General features: G+C 49.7%; 1 long non-coding RNA gene across 1 annotated transcript; it reads right to left on the bottom strand.

The window, feature by feature from the left end:
- Positions 1–6159: 6159 nt before the first annotated feature.
- Positions 6160–13476, bottom strand: LOC122449652. Its single transcript, XR_006271990.1, has 4 exons — positions 13140–13476; positions 11459–11609; positions 7532–7585; positions 6160–6318 (listed from the first exon to the last, which is right to left on the bottom strand). It is a non-coding gene; the product is annotated as an uncharacterized LOC122449652 (long non-coding RNA).
- Positions 13477–14717: the final 1241 nt, after the last annotated feature.

Genomic DNA, 14717 nt, shown 5'->3' with positions numbered 1-14717 from the left:
TTCCCCAGGACCACTGATCCCTCTGTCCCCAAGGCCAGGTCCAAACACACGGCTGCACACTCTTTGCTAATCCATGGATGCCCAGGGACACCCCTGCTCTCCTGGAAGGATTTGGGTCAAGGGCCAAGATTCACTTCCAGCTCTTTCTGCACACAGATGAGGGAGAGCCCCTGGTTGGCTTCTGAGGGTATTGCTGAAAGAAGACAGAGAAGCAGAGGAAGGGAAAAACCTGCCGTCAGCAGTGGGGCCCCAGAATCCTGCCTGCCTCTTGCCCTCTGGTTGTCCGAGCCCTCTGTTCAGGGGCTAAGCGTGGTGGCTGGCCGTGGGGAGCACTGCGTGGGGCCAAGGCAGGTGGAGGAAGTATCTGCAGGGAACCTCGAAATCAAAGGCCCGCTCAGAGGCAGGCAGGAAGCCAGGGTCGTGGAGCCAGAACAGGGAGGCACGGAAGCCGACTCTGGCAGGCAGGGGTGTGGCCCAGGAAAGAACCCCGGGCAGGGGGTGCAGAGAAGCGGGATGCCCGCCACACTGCTGGGCACCTCCTGCAGAGGCCGTGTGGAGCCAGCCGGAGGGACCATCATGGACAGGGCGCTAGACACACACACACCGCAAGCGGGAGTGAAACCCGCCCAGCCTCTCTCGAGACAGTTTGGCCATATGTATCAAAACTCTTTAATAATAATAGAAACTAATACGGGCATTTTACCCCAGAAAAAAATCCACCGTGGTTGTTTCTCCAATGCCTAGAGAAGAGCCTGACACCCAGAAGGGACTCGATAAAAGACCACTGAAAGAACTAGTCGATGATTGACATGTGCATAGAGATACAAGCAAGGATCTCCAATACAGTAGCAAACTAGAAAGAACCTAAATGCCTACCAATAGCAGACTAGTTAAATAAATTATGGGATAGGCTTATAAAAGAATACAGATATTTTCAATAATGGCATAGATGTATACCTACTGATTTGGAAGAATATTCTGTCAATATTCTGTTGGGGAAGGAAGGAAAAGATGCCATTTTATACAATGAAAAACATTTTACTTTATGATTATTATTATTATTTGGCCATGCTTCACGGCTTATGGCATCTTAGTTCCCGAAAGTGCAGTTCTAACCACGGGGTCACCAAGGAAGTCCCAGAAAAATATTTCAATATATGCATAAAGAAAAGTTAATTATGCATGAAAATGCTAACAATGGAAGACCAGGTTTCAGATTATTTTAATCCTCTTTTAGTTTATTTCTAGCTTCTAAGTTTTCTACCATGACCGCATAACTAAGAAGTAATAGGAGAAAAGAAAGTTACACATGAAAATATTTCTCATCAAAAAAGTGTGAAGTGGGGCCAAGAGTGGGGGGATGAATACAAGTGATCAATCAACAAGTTATTTCAGAGCCTTGATTGCATATGGTGCCAAGTGCTATAGCAACCAGCCGGAAGTGTCAAGCAGTCTCTGCCCTCCAGGCGTTGACAGTGGATTGGTAGCAAGTCACAGGGGAGGGTGAGAGACCCTGCAGGCTCACGCTGAGACTGTGGTGAACACCGGGGCCACCAGCAGTCTTTCGCTTCCTGCGGCCAGAGATAGACCAAGACGAGGCAGGGGAGGGCTACGAATGGGGGAACCTAGAAAGCCAGAGATGCAGCCAGAGGCAGCAAGACACAGGCCGCCAGTGATGGAGAAGAGCCAACAACATCAGTGAGAACTGAGCTTAGCAGAAAAAAAAAAGAAGAAGAAGAAATAAAATCCAAATGTGTACCAGGGATACAAACAGACAAATCAATAATTAGAAAAAAAAAAACCAGTAAATATCATGGGGAAAAAACTATAATGAACATACTCACACCTATTACCAACATTTAACTGTTCTTAAAGTTTTGCCACATTTGGTTCATCTACTTTTCTGTTACTGTTTTTTGTCATTGATTTGTTTTAAAGTATAAATATCAAGACGTTTCACCCTTTAGTACACTTCTAAAAACTAAAGACAGTTGCCTACCTAGCTACAATATGATTATCACATAGCTGTGTCCGACGCTTTGTGACCCCATGGACTGTAGCCCACAAGGCTCCTCTGTCCTTGGGGATTCTCCAGGCAAGAGCACTGGAATAGGTTGCCATGCCCTCCTCCAGGAATCTTCCCGACCCAGGGATCAAATCTGGGTCTCCTATGTTGCAGGCAGACTACCATCTGAGCCACGAGGGAAGTACAGATGATCATAACCAACACAATAATAATTCCTGCACAGAACCAGATACTCTGCCCGTGCTCAAATATATACATCTGTTCCTATAATTTTTTTTAATACTGGTTTTTCAAACTAGGACCCAATCAGCATTTACACATTGTGTTTGGTTGTTTTTACTCTTTAAAAAATTCATTTATTTATTTTAATTGGAGGCTAATTGTTTTACAACATTGTGGTGGTTTTTACCATACTGTTTTTACTTTTAAGTCTCCTTTTAATGTCTATATCTACAATCTTATTTACATCAACATCTATATCTATAGGGTCTTCCCAGGTGGTGCTAGTGAACCTAGAGCAGGAGACACAAGAGACTCGGGTTCGATCTCTGGGTGGGGAAGATCCCCTGGAGGAGGGCATGGCAACCCACTCCAGTATTCTTGCCTGGAAAATCCCCTGGACAGAGGAGCCTGGAGGGCTGCAGTCCACAGGGTTGCAAAGAGTCAGATACAACTGAAATGACTTAGGACAGATGGACTAAGTTCATCTGGACTTATCTATAGACAGACAGATGGACTATATCTATAGATAGGTCTCTATTGTCAAGACGATTACTCCCGGGAATACCCTGGCAGTCCAGTGGTTAGGACTCCAAACTTTGACCGCTAAGGGCATGGGTTCAACCGCTGGTCAGGGAAATGTGCTGTGTGCTTAGTCACTCAGTCATGTCCGACTTTTTGCGACCCCACGGACTGAGCCCGCCGGCTCCTCTGTCCCTGGGCTTCTCCAGGTGAGAATATTGGAGTGGGTTGCCATGCCCTCCTCCAAGGGATCTTCCCAACCCAGGGATCAAACCCAGGTCTCCTGCATTGCAGGCAGATTCTTTACTGTCTGAGCCACAAGGGAAGCCTAAGAATACTGGAGTGGGTAGCCTATCCCTTCTCTAGGAGATCTTCCTGACTCAGGAATCAAACCAGGGTGTCCTGCATTGCAGGCGGATTCTTTACCAGCTGAGCTACCGGGGAATAAGATCCTGCAAGATAGGGCTTCCCAAGTGGCTCAGTGGTACAGAATCCACCTGCCAACGCGGGAGACTTGGGTTTGATACCTTGGTCACGAAGATCCCCTGCAGTAGGAAATGACACCTTGCTCCAGTGTTCTTGCCTGAAAAAAATCCCACAGACAGAGGACAGGCCACAGTCCATGGGTTCACAAAGAGTCAGACATGACTGAATGAGCACACACACCAGCTTCAAGGTTCAGCCAAAAAAAGTGATCGCTTGCAAATGTCATGTACCCAGTACCACTATACTGGTAAAGAATCCACCTGCCAATGCAGGAGATGCAAAAGACTCAGGTTTGATCCCTGGGTCGGGAAGATCCCCTAGAGTAGGAAATGGCAACCCACTCCAGTATTCTTGCCTGGAAAATTCCATGGACAGAGGAGCCTGGTGGGCTACAGTCCATGGGGTCACAAAGAGTCTGACACGATCCTGTTAGTGGGTAGCAAACCCTGTTGCCTCCCATCCACTAGTAAGAGGTGACTGTTGTGGTTTAGTCATTAAATCGTGTCTGACTCTTTGTGACCCCGTGGACTAGAGCCCGCAAGGTTCCGCTGTCCATGGAATTCTCCAAGCAAGCATACTGAAGTGGGTAACCCTTTACTTCTCTAGGGGATCTTCCTGACCTAGGGATCCAACTCACATCTCCTGCATTAGCAGGTGTATTCTTTACAACCAAGCCACTAGGGAAGCCCAAGAGGTGACTGACTACAGGTGAAATCACTGGCCTTGGGGAAAAAACCAACAACAACAACTATACCCTGTATGTGAATCAGCTCCATCTGAGAACTATTGACACTTTCTCCATTCTTGGATAGTTCAAAGAGGGAGGCGGGTTTAATGGAAGAACATAGGTAGAAATGCCTCAATACTTGCTCCCTAACTATGGAGTAATGTGGCCTTGGGCAAATCATCTCTTTGAGCCTCAGTTTTTCTTTTTTTTCCTTTTACTTTTTGGCCGCACTGCACAGCATGTCGGATCTTAGTTCCCCGACTAGGAATTGAACCCGAACCCCCTGCATTGGAAACATGGAGTCTTAACCACTGGACTGCCGAGGAAATCCCAAGCCTCAGCTTCTTTACCTGTAAAATGAAGATAGTAACCATTTGAGGGGTTGCTGTGAGGGTGAAATGAATTAACTTACACAGCATGCCCGTCACAGGGCTTGAATTTCCTACAAAGCCCAGAGCAGATACTGGTGTCTGATTACCAAATTCAGTTCCTCTTCTTCCTGGTGACATGGCCAGAGGACATGTCCCAGGCTCCCATAGATGCAGCCACATGATCAAGATCTGACAGTGGAATGTGAGAAAAAGTATTCTGTGCCTGCCTCATCCAGGCTCAGCCCATGAAACCGTCTATGTTTTCAGCCCCAGGGCAGCCTTTATCTCTTAGGACTGGCAAAATCTGCATATCTGGATCCCTAAATGACTACATGAAGTCCTTGCTGCCAATGAGGAACACCTGATTTGGACTTCATAGAAGCAAGATGTTTTATCAACCTTTATCAATGTGGTTTTAGGGTTTATCTTTTACAGCAGCTAGCATTGCTTGAATCAAAGCTCAAGACTAGGCGACTTCCCTGGGCAGTCCAGTGGCTAAGATTCTGCATTCCCAATGCAGGGGGCCCGGGTTCGATCCCTGGTCAGGGAACTAGATCCCACATGCCACAACTAGGAGTTAGCAAGTCGTGACTGAAGATCCTGCATGCCGCAACTAACACTCAGCACCACCAAATAATTTTTTTAAAAAAAGCTCAGGGCTAAAGATGAAGCCATTACTTAGAGGGAAAACCTACATAGGTTTGACTTAAACCACAGTGGCTTTTGAAACACCAAGTAAGGAACAACACAACTGTTAGGGAGGACACTTAAGTTTTAATATTGTACTCCAACCAACTTACGACACTTTTTTTCCCATAGTTTTTACGTCTCTGAAATAAGGTAATGGACGGCATCTCAAATCACAAGCAGCCGGGAGATGGCGGTGACGTCACGCACGTGCAGGAACTCGGTCACGGTTCTGCATCTTGTCATCCTTGTCCTTAAGCTTTGGGCAGCATTAGCTCTGCAGGTGTCGGTTTAATCTCCGCTGACAATGTCTTCAAAAAGACTTCATGCTGATTTGGCACTGAAATGAAAAGTTATTGTGTATCTAAAAAGCAAGGAAACAGCCCCAGCAACTTGATACATGATAAAAATCTATGTCTAAACAAGACTTAAAAGATCTCTTTCAATATGCACAAAATGGAAATTCTAAGTGACAAGAAAGCTTTATGCCACGATTTTGTATTTCTTAGAAATCCGTTAGTAATGGTGTGGATTATAATTGATGGGTGCTTTGGCTCAGATGGTAAAGAACTTGCCTGCAATGAAGAAGACCTGGGTTCGATCCCTGGGTCAGAAAGAGCCCCTGCAGTAGGAAATGGCAAACCACTCCAGTATTCTGGCCTGGAGAATTCCATGGATAGAGGAGCCTGGCGGGCTACAGTCCCTGGAGTCGCAAAGAGTCGGACAGAGCTGAGCAAATGACGCATAGATTTGGTGAAATTGTCAGTAAGTCACTACATCAATGTTTTCAACCAAGGAAGGCATCCAGTTTTAAATAATCAGTGATAATAATATAATAGCTTACCCTTGCCAAGAGCCAAACGTGGGCCACGAAGCTCTGTGCTTTCCTTGTATTATCTCCTTTAATCTTCATAACAACATGGTGAAGTGGTTACTATCATACATGATCGCAAGTCATCCTAAGTGCCGTCTGGGAAGGGAACAGGGTGCTCAGAGGGGGGACATAATTCAGATGGGGTGAGGGTGGGGAGGGGGCCTCCCTGAGGAAACAGAGAGACCTGAAGCACAGAACTAGACAGCATGCACTGAGCGTTTACCAGGCAGCAGGTGTGACGCGGGTCTCCTGTTTCGACACTTGCCTGGTGGTCCCGAGGCTAAGACTCTGCGCTCCCCACGCAGGGGAGCTGGGTTCAATTCCTGCTCAGGGAGTTAGATCCCACAGGCGGCCACTCAGAGTTCACAGGTCGCAGCCAAGGATCCCGAATGCTGCAAACTGAGACCTGGCGCAGCCAAATAAGTAAATAAAAAAAAAACAAAGTTTATTGGGTTAACTCCCTCAGTTCTCACAAAAGGCCTAAGAGTATTACTTTCAGCTCCATTTTACAGATAAGGAAATCAAGGCAGGGATAAAGAAGAGAAGCGATTTGCTCATAACTGCTACTGCGGTCGCTTCAGGCTTTGGGACCCCATGGACTGCAACCCACCAAGCTCCTGTGTCCATAGGATCTCCCAGGCCAGAACACTGGAGTGGGCTGCCATGTCCTCCCCTAGGGGATCTTCCCCACCCAGCGATTGAACCCACGTCTCTTATGTCTCCTGCGTTGGTAGGCAGATTCTTTACCAGTCCTGCCACCTGGGACGCCCAGTAACTCCACTAAGGAGTGATAAACCTGGGGTTTGAACCCCGGGGCAGTGTGGCTCCAGAGCCCATGCATCTTACCATTTTCGTTTCCTTTCTAGTGATTGAAACAAAGGAGTCATCTCCATCTAACCAAGAAGGGTGGCAGTAAGTGACCTGGTTACACGCACAAGCTTTGGAGCCAGGCTCTCTGAGTTCAAAGCCAGGTTTTACAACTGACTGACAAGGCATCTGATTTCTTCGTTTGTTGTGAAGGTTTAATGAGTTAAGACATATACAGATATACAGCGCTTGGATCAGAGCCAGAATATAGTCAGCCCTCAAAAAAACATTCCATAGGGATTTCCCTGGTAGTCCAGTGGCTGAGACTCCATACTCCCAAGGCAGGGGCCAGGGTTTGATCCCTGGTCAGGGAACTAGATCCCACATGCTGCAACTAAAGATCTCACATGCCACAACTAAGGACAGCACAGACAAATAAACAAAAAAATTTTTTAATTACTTATTATCTTCATAAAATGCTCACAATAGCTCGGAGAACACTGAGCCTCAGAGGTTTAGCAATTTGTCAAAATCTACCCTTTTCAAGAAAGGAGTCAGGATTCCTGCCCACATGTCTTCACTCAGAAGCCCTTGCTCTCTGCATTACCCCACGGAGATGCCTAGCAAGGATGAGTCAGCGGTTTAGCCCTTCATCCTGAAGGTTTCCAGGAAAGGAGGTTCCCACTCCCAGCGTGACGCCTCGTGTTAACATCTCAGATCCCTCTCAATAGTAAGGCTCTCTTGCCAATCTGGATTTCGTCTGTTTCATTTTAAGGTCGTTTCTGCTTTGAGGAGAGAAGGTGGAGACTCACCAGCTGGTTTCTTCCTTTTGCAGCTTTCATACACTGTGCCTCACATTTCCTCACCTACGGAGAGAAAGCAGGGAAGGTTTTAGACGCCGGCACGAACTAGGTGCTCAGAAGAAAAAGGTGTTGTGTGGAGAACAGGCGGGTGGTGTCAGAGGTGGGGGGCGGGCGTGGGAGTCAGGGGGGTGGGCAAAACTGGGGGAAGAGGACCAGAAGGTACAAACTTCCCCTCTGAAGGTAAATGTCACAGAATGTAACGTGCAGCATGTTGACTACAGTTAATAATACTGTCGTAGGGAATGCCATGGTGCCGCTAGTGGTAAAGAACCTGCCTGCCACTGCAGGAGACATAAGAGACCCGGGTTCGATCCCTGGGTCGGGAAGATCCCCTGGAGGAGGGCAAGGCAACCCACTCCAGTATTCTTGCCTGGAGAAGCCTATGGACAGAGGAGCCCAGTGGGCTACGGTCCGTAGGGTCTCAAGAGTGGGACACGACTGAAGTGACTGAGCACAGACTGGGGAATTCCCTGGCTGTCCAGAGATTAGGACTCAGCGCTGTCACTGATGAGGGCCCAGGTTCAATCCCTGGTTGAGGAACTAAGATCTCACAAGCCAAACGAGGTGTAGCGAAATATATGTGTGTGTATACACTAATGTGTTTTCTGAAGAACAGATGAGCAAGAGAAGAGATGCACATTCTGAAAGGTCCCTTCCAGATCACACAGACCCCATGCAGCCCACCCACACCACTTTTCTCTCACACCCATTTCTTAACTCCAGCGTTTCTCAAACAAGGCTGTTGCAAAATAGGGCATTCTGAGCATGCTGTGGAGCTCAGAACGGGATGTGGTGACACCCTGGGTTTCCCCATGCTTCATTCCTTTGGGCCACTTTTGACCAAGAGGGTAGAGACAGAGATGTGTGTGTGTGTATGTAATGGGGAGGGGGCGCTAAGGTTGAGGGTGGGGCAGGAGAATGACATGTGACTGCAGCCCTTACTCACATCCTAACAGGTGTTGCAGATGGAGGTGTTGCAGGTCACAGGTGTTGCAGACGGAGGAAGGTTGGGAGCCCTGTTAAACATCTGCTATCAAGATGGAAGACCTGGGCCTTTGGTTACAAATAACAGAAACCCATCTCAACATGTATAAGGAGCAAAGAAAGGCATGCATTGTTCACATAACTTGGAATTCCAGGGGTGGTGCTGGTTTCGAGTATGAATCAAGACATTCAAAAAAGACTTTGACTTTTCTTTCTCTTCCTTGTTGCTCTTCTGTGTCTGTTTGACGGCACACTCGCCTTGGAAGGCAGGCTTTCTCCAGATGATGGCTGCTGGCAACCCCAGCCTGCAGGGCTGTCTAGCCATCATGACTATATTTATGTTGGGGGCAGTGGGAAGGGCTGCCCCCAGCAGCCCTGGGGCAGGACCTGTTTCCTTTTGTCAAAAAACCAGAAATTTTCTCAGAAGCCTCAGAGCAGACTTCCCTGCAGGTCTTGTTGCCAATAGCTGTGTCACATGGATACCCTAGCTGCAAGGGAGTCTGGAAAAATGGGAAACAGCACTGCCATTGGTTTAGATCCATGGCCTGAGGCTGGCCACACCCTAAAGAAAACTGGGGTTTCTGAAGCCAGGCAGGAAGGAGACTAGATCGGGTAGGTAATCAATGATGTCCACCACAAGAAGGTGTTGTGAGGCAACCTGAATAGATTTCATGAGATGCACAGAGAGGAGAAGTTTAGCGAAAGTGGTGGAAATGCTAGCTAAACAGAAACAACTTCGGTACACATTAGAATTGGGGAGGAAGGAGATGAAGGCCAGGAGAAGAGGTGAATCAGGGGAGGTGGGTATGGCCAGGGTGGAGAGGATCAGCCAGCTGTGGACAGCAGAGCACATTCCTGGAACATGCAATTCTTTTTTTTTTTTTTAAGATAATGCAACACCTTTTTCTTTTTTAAATTTTATTTACTTATTTATTTTTGGCTCTGCTGGGTCTTCTTAGCTGCATGGGCTTTTCTCTAGCTGCTGCAAGTGGGGGCTACTCTCTAGTCACAGTACACAGGCTTCTCATTGCAGTGGCTTCTCCTTCTGTGGCGCACAGCCTCCGGGACTTGTGGGCTTCAGTACCTGTGGCAGGCAGGCTCAGCAGTTGCGGTTCCTGGGCTCTGGAGCACAGGACGAGTAGTTGTGGTGCATGGGCTTAGTTGCTCTGCAGCAGGTGGAATCTTCCCCGACCAGAGATGGGACCTGCATCTCCTGCTTTGGCAGGGGGATTCTTTACCACTGAGCCATCAGGGAAGCCCTACAATTCTTACCTAAGGATATTCTGTAAAAGTTCAGCAGATACAGAGGGTGCTTGGTGAGCAAGGAGCCAGGGAGGGATGTCGCCCCCCAGGCAGTCTGATTTCTACCCACTGTTTGTTCAGTATCCATTATCTGAGCTCCAAGGTCACCCTAAACTAAAGCAACAAGGGTGCAATGCCTCTGGGGCACCGAGGAGAAACATGGTGGAAAACCTTCAATGGTTCCCTGCCAACATGAATTCAAGCCCAAACTCTGGTCCCATTGGTCCTCTCCAGCTTCATCGGCCACTGTCCTCCTCAGTCCTTTTATTTTGTTTTGCCTGTGCCACATAGCATGTGGGATCTTTACTTCCCCAACCAGGGACGTAACCCGTGCCCCTTGTAGTAGAAGCACAGAGTCTTAAGCACTGGCTCTCCAGGGAACCAACCCCCTGCCTGTACTTTCCTGACCCCAGGATTCTATTCCCACTGTCCTTCTGGCCCTTTCTTGGGTAAGGCCTCTCTGAGGCTCTGTTGTCTTTTCTATAAAACAGGAAGCACCTCCCTTATTAGGTGGTAAGGAAAGTATGAAAATGAGATAAACTATGGTGAGCATTTCGAACACCACCAGGCCCGTAGTAAGCACTCAGTCCATGCTAGCTGCTATTATTTGTCAGTCCCTGTTTTGAAATCTTAACAAACTTGATATACATGTTATAGTACTTAAGGGTTCCTTCCTTGCCGTCTGCCTGAACGAATATGTCAAGAGGGTGAGCCTCACAAGGCCCAGGGCAGTGTGGGTGGCTGCCCTTTGCATCTTGCTGTCTGTAGTGGCGGGGCAAGCATGCAGCTGTTCTTGAAGATGACAGCCAGCCAGTCTGACAAGAGACAGAACGTGTCCATCCAGGACATGCTGGAGGATGCTGGGCCGGGCTGGGCAGAGGGTCAACCTCCAGGGCCAGTCCCTCTTGCTGGCCGTGGGGCCACAACGGCAAATGGAGGCCACCCACAAGTTTGCAGCAGGGCTCTTAGGAAAGTCAGATGAATCTGCCCACTGACCATGTGTGGTTCAGGCCGGCTGCCAGGAAGGTCTCCCCCGGAAGGCAGGAACCGGCCCGTGTGAGGAGGGGGGCCTGAGTGCCCCTCGCCTCCCTTCACGGCCCATCGGCAGTGACTCAGCAGGAAGCCAGCCAAGGCCCGAGTCACTTGCTCCCCTCCCACCACACCCAGGGTTTTCCTCCAGAGCTTGGAAGGCGGCTTACAGCTGGAGGTGTAAATCCTCCGTACCTGGGTCTCATTTCTGCAGCTTAGTATTTACAAGCACAAGGTCTGGAGTTAGGCTGCTTGGGTTGGAAGCCTGGCTCTACCTCTTATGAACCCACAGGAGCTTTCTTAGGTTCTCCAGCCACAGTCTGTCCATCTGCAAGTGGGAACAATGACAGCACCTCCCTCACGGGACAGAAGTGACTCAGAGCCGCGCACGGCGTGCCCATGGGGCCCCTCTAACCACTCTGCCCTTGCTGCTTTTTCCTGCCTAGGTCTTTGCTCCAAAGGCAGCGCCCGCACTTAATCAAGAGCTTTACTAAATATTCATTTTCTCAGTACAGCCCACAATGGCCACCCTATCTAACCCTCCCTCCCGATACTTCTTACCTTCTTTCCCAGTTTTTCTCCATAGTACTTATCGCCAGCTAATACAACGATGTATCTCCTCTATTGTCTGTCTCCCTCCACCCACACTGGAATTCAAGTTCCATTTATGTCCGTTTTCTTCGCTGTTGTATTCCCGAGACCTAGAAAAGTGCTAACACAGAGCAGCTCTCAATAAACATGAGGAGTGAGTGGAAACGAATGCCAACTTATTCACTATTATTTACCACCAATTATCACTGTCGTGAATGAAGATCACCAGTAAAGACTGGCATTATTCTCATTCCGGTGAGAATCAGAGAAAAGTTCAAGGTTTAAAACTATACTAGATTCTGCAAATCTGCCTTTGGTTTGTTTCTACTTGAATTAATAAGACTCTCAAAACTTAGAGACATCCCCTGTTCGGGTGGAAAATTCTGTTAGCCACAGGGCTGGGCACATGGCCGGTCATGTAAATACATCAATCTGATGGGGCCAATAAGGAGAGGTGAGGACCCAGGAAGTTGGGGAATGGGATCCCCACCTAAAGGCATTTAAATTCAAATTAAAAAATAGCCTCTACTAACCAAACACGAAGATCCCCTAGAGAAGGAAATGGCAACCCACTCCAGTAGTTTTGCCTGTGAAATCCCATGGACAGAGGAGACTGGCAAGGCTACAGTTCATGGGGTCACAAAGGGTCAGACACGACTGAGCAACTAACAACCAAATGCATCTCTAAACTTCATTTCCCTGCTTCCAGACTCTAACTGGAAGTTTATCTCGTCACCCTCTAGACCGTCCTGATTTTAAGGACCAAGTACTGATATGACCCAGAGCCCCTCCTTCTCCCACCGCCCTGACATCAAGATCCCAGGTGGGCTGCACAAGTCTAACCAGCAGTTCCAATCTTTTTCTTTTTCTCTTCTTTTTTAAACTTTACTTAGTCGTTTATCTTTGGCTGCATGGGTTCTTCCGTGCTGCATGCAGGCTTTCTCTAGCTGCTGTGAGCGGGGTTGGGGGGGCGGTGGCGACCCTCTAGCTGCGGTGTTCGGGCTTCTCCTTGCGGTGGTTTCTCTTGCTGCAGACCAGGGGCCCTAGGGCACTCAGGTTCCAGGAGCTGCAGCTGGGGGGCTCGAGAGTTCGGGCTCCCTAGTTGCAGCGCACGGGCTTAGCGGTTCTGAGGCATGTGGGATCGTCCCCCATCAGGGATAGAACCAGCGTCCCTTGTGTTGGCAGATGGATCCTTTTTTTTTTTTTTTAACTTATTTTTAATCAGAGGATAACGGCTTTACGATGTTGTGTTGGTTTCTGCCGTCACCTGTCAACATGAATCAGCCACAGGTATACCTGTGCCCCCCCTCTGGAGCCTCCCTCCCACCTCCCATCCCTTCCCACCCCTCTCGGTTGTCACAGAGCACCGGGTTGTTGAGCTCCCTGCATCACATAGCAACGTCCCCTTAGCCGTTCAGTTTATCTGTGGAAATGTACGCGTTTCCGTGCCACTCTCTCAATTCCTCCCACCCTCTCCTGCCCCCGCTGTGTCCAGAAATCTGCCCTCTAGGTCTGAGTCTCTATTTGGCAGGTGGATTCCTAACCACTGGACCTCCAGGGAAGTCCCAGTCAGTTCCAATCTTAGCTATCCTATTTTGAACTGCTTCGCTACCCCTTTAACTCTCCCAGAGTTCAGCTGGGGGCAACTCACCAGTAAATTCCCAAAGCCAGCAGAGCTTCAGTGAATTTATGAATGACTGGATGACTCAAACCAGTTACATGGGTCCGAGGCAGCTTCCTCATCTCCATTATTCAGTCCGCAAAGACCTCCCATGGAGGCACCTAACCTGCTGTTGGGATCTCTCTCTGGGAAGACTTTCCCCCTACTCCTCCTCCAGGGTAAAAGGGTGGTTAAAAAGACACAGATTCACATCGTTAAAGAGAACTCAATACTCTCTGCTCCATCTGTGTAGAGACTGGGGTGACCCCACCTCCTCCCCAAGGACAGTGGGCGGGGACTTGCCTCGAGTTTGTATAAAGCCCCATCCTGGTGAAATTCCCAAACAGAGAGACGCCTCCAAAAGTACGGAGCCTTTACTCCTAGAAGCGGAAACTGAGCCTCCCCTCCCTCCCCAGCCTCCACCCTGCCCCCCCACCCCCATGGCATTTTCTTGTGAAAATGGAAGAAGGAATTAATCCCCTCCGCACACATACACATTCACACAGTCAGCTTAAAATTGGGAAACGGAGCTTAGACAGACTAGAGCTCTGACCTTCACTGGCAATGTGACCTTGACGTTCCCTGAGCCTCTGCCTTCTCGTCTGTGAACCGGGAAGAAAACTCCAGTGACCTAACTGGGTGTGGGGAAGATGCCACATGAGCTCGCCTCCTCCCGCAAGCTTTAACCCACCCCGCACACTCTGACCAGACGTGAGTGGTCCTTCTCCCAGCTCCCCCCACGTACACCCCAGGCCCCCCTACATGTACACCCCAGCCCCCTCCCACGTACACCCCAGCCCCCTTCCACATGTACACCCCAGCCCCCTCCCACATGCACACTCCAGCCCCCTCCTCCCACATGTACACTCCAGCCCCCTCCCACATGTACACCCCAGCCCCCTCCCACGTACACCCCAGCCCCCTCCCACGTACACCCCAGCCCCCTCCCATGTAGCAACCCCAGCCCCCTCCACAATGTACACCCATGCTCTCACTCCACCCAGCGCCCCTCCCCATGTACACCCAGCCCCCTTCCTCCCACATGTCACCCAGCCCTCCCACATGTACACCCCAGCCCCTCCCACATGTACACCCAGCCCCCTCCACGTACACCCCAGCCCTCCCAATGTACCCAGCCCCTCCCACATTCACCCAGCCCCCTCCCACATGTACAACGCTCTACAAACAGCCCCTCCACATGCACACTCCAGCCTCCTCTCCACAGGTAGGCACTCCAGCCCTCCCAAGTACACCCAGCCCTCCCACATGCACACCTCCCAGCCCCCATCCCCCTCCCACATGTACACTCCAGCCCCCTCCCAACATGTACACTCCAGCCCCCTCCCACATTTACACCTCCAGCCCCCCCACGTGTACACCCAGCCCCCCCACACTTTGCAAAACCCAGCCCCCCACGTGTACACCCCCAGCCCCTCCCACATTTACACCCCAGCCCCCCTCCCACGTGTAAACCCCAGCCCCCCACGTGTACCCAGCCCCCCCCACGTGGTACACCCAAGCCCCTCCCCGTGTAGCCCCCAGCCCTCCCACGTGTACACCCCAGCCCCC

The sequence above is a fragment of the Cervus canadensis genome, chromosome 11 (assembly GCF_019320065.1).
Source record: "Cervus canadensis isolate Bull #8, Minnesota chromosome 11, ASM1932006v1, whole genome shotgun sequence".
Classification (NCBI taxonomy): domain Eukaryota; kingdom Metazoa; phylum Chordata; class Mammalia; order Artiodactyla; family Cervidae; genus Cervus; species Cervus canadensis.
The sequence above is the reverse complement of the archived record's forward strand: the minus strand, read 5'-3'. Positions and strand labels throughout refer to the sequence as shown.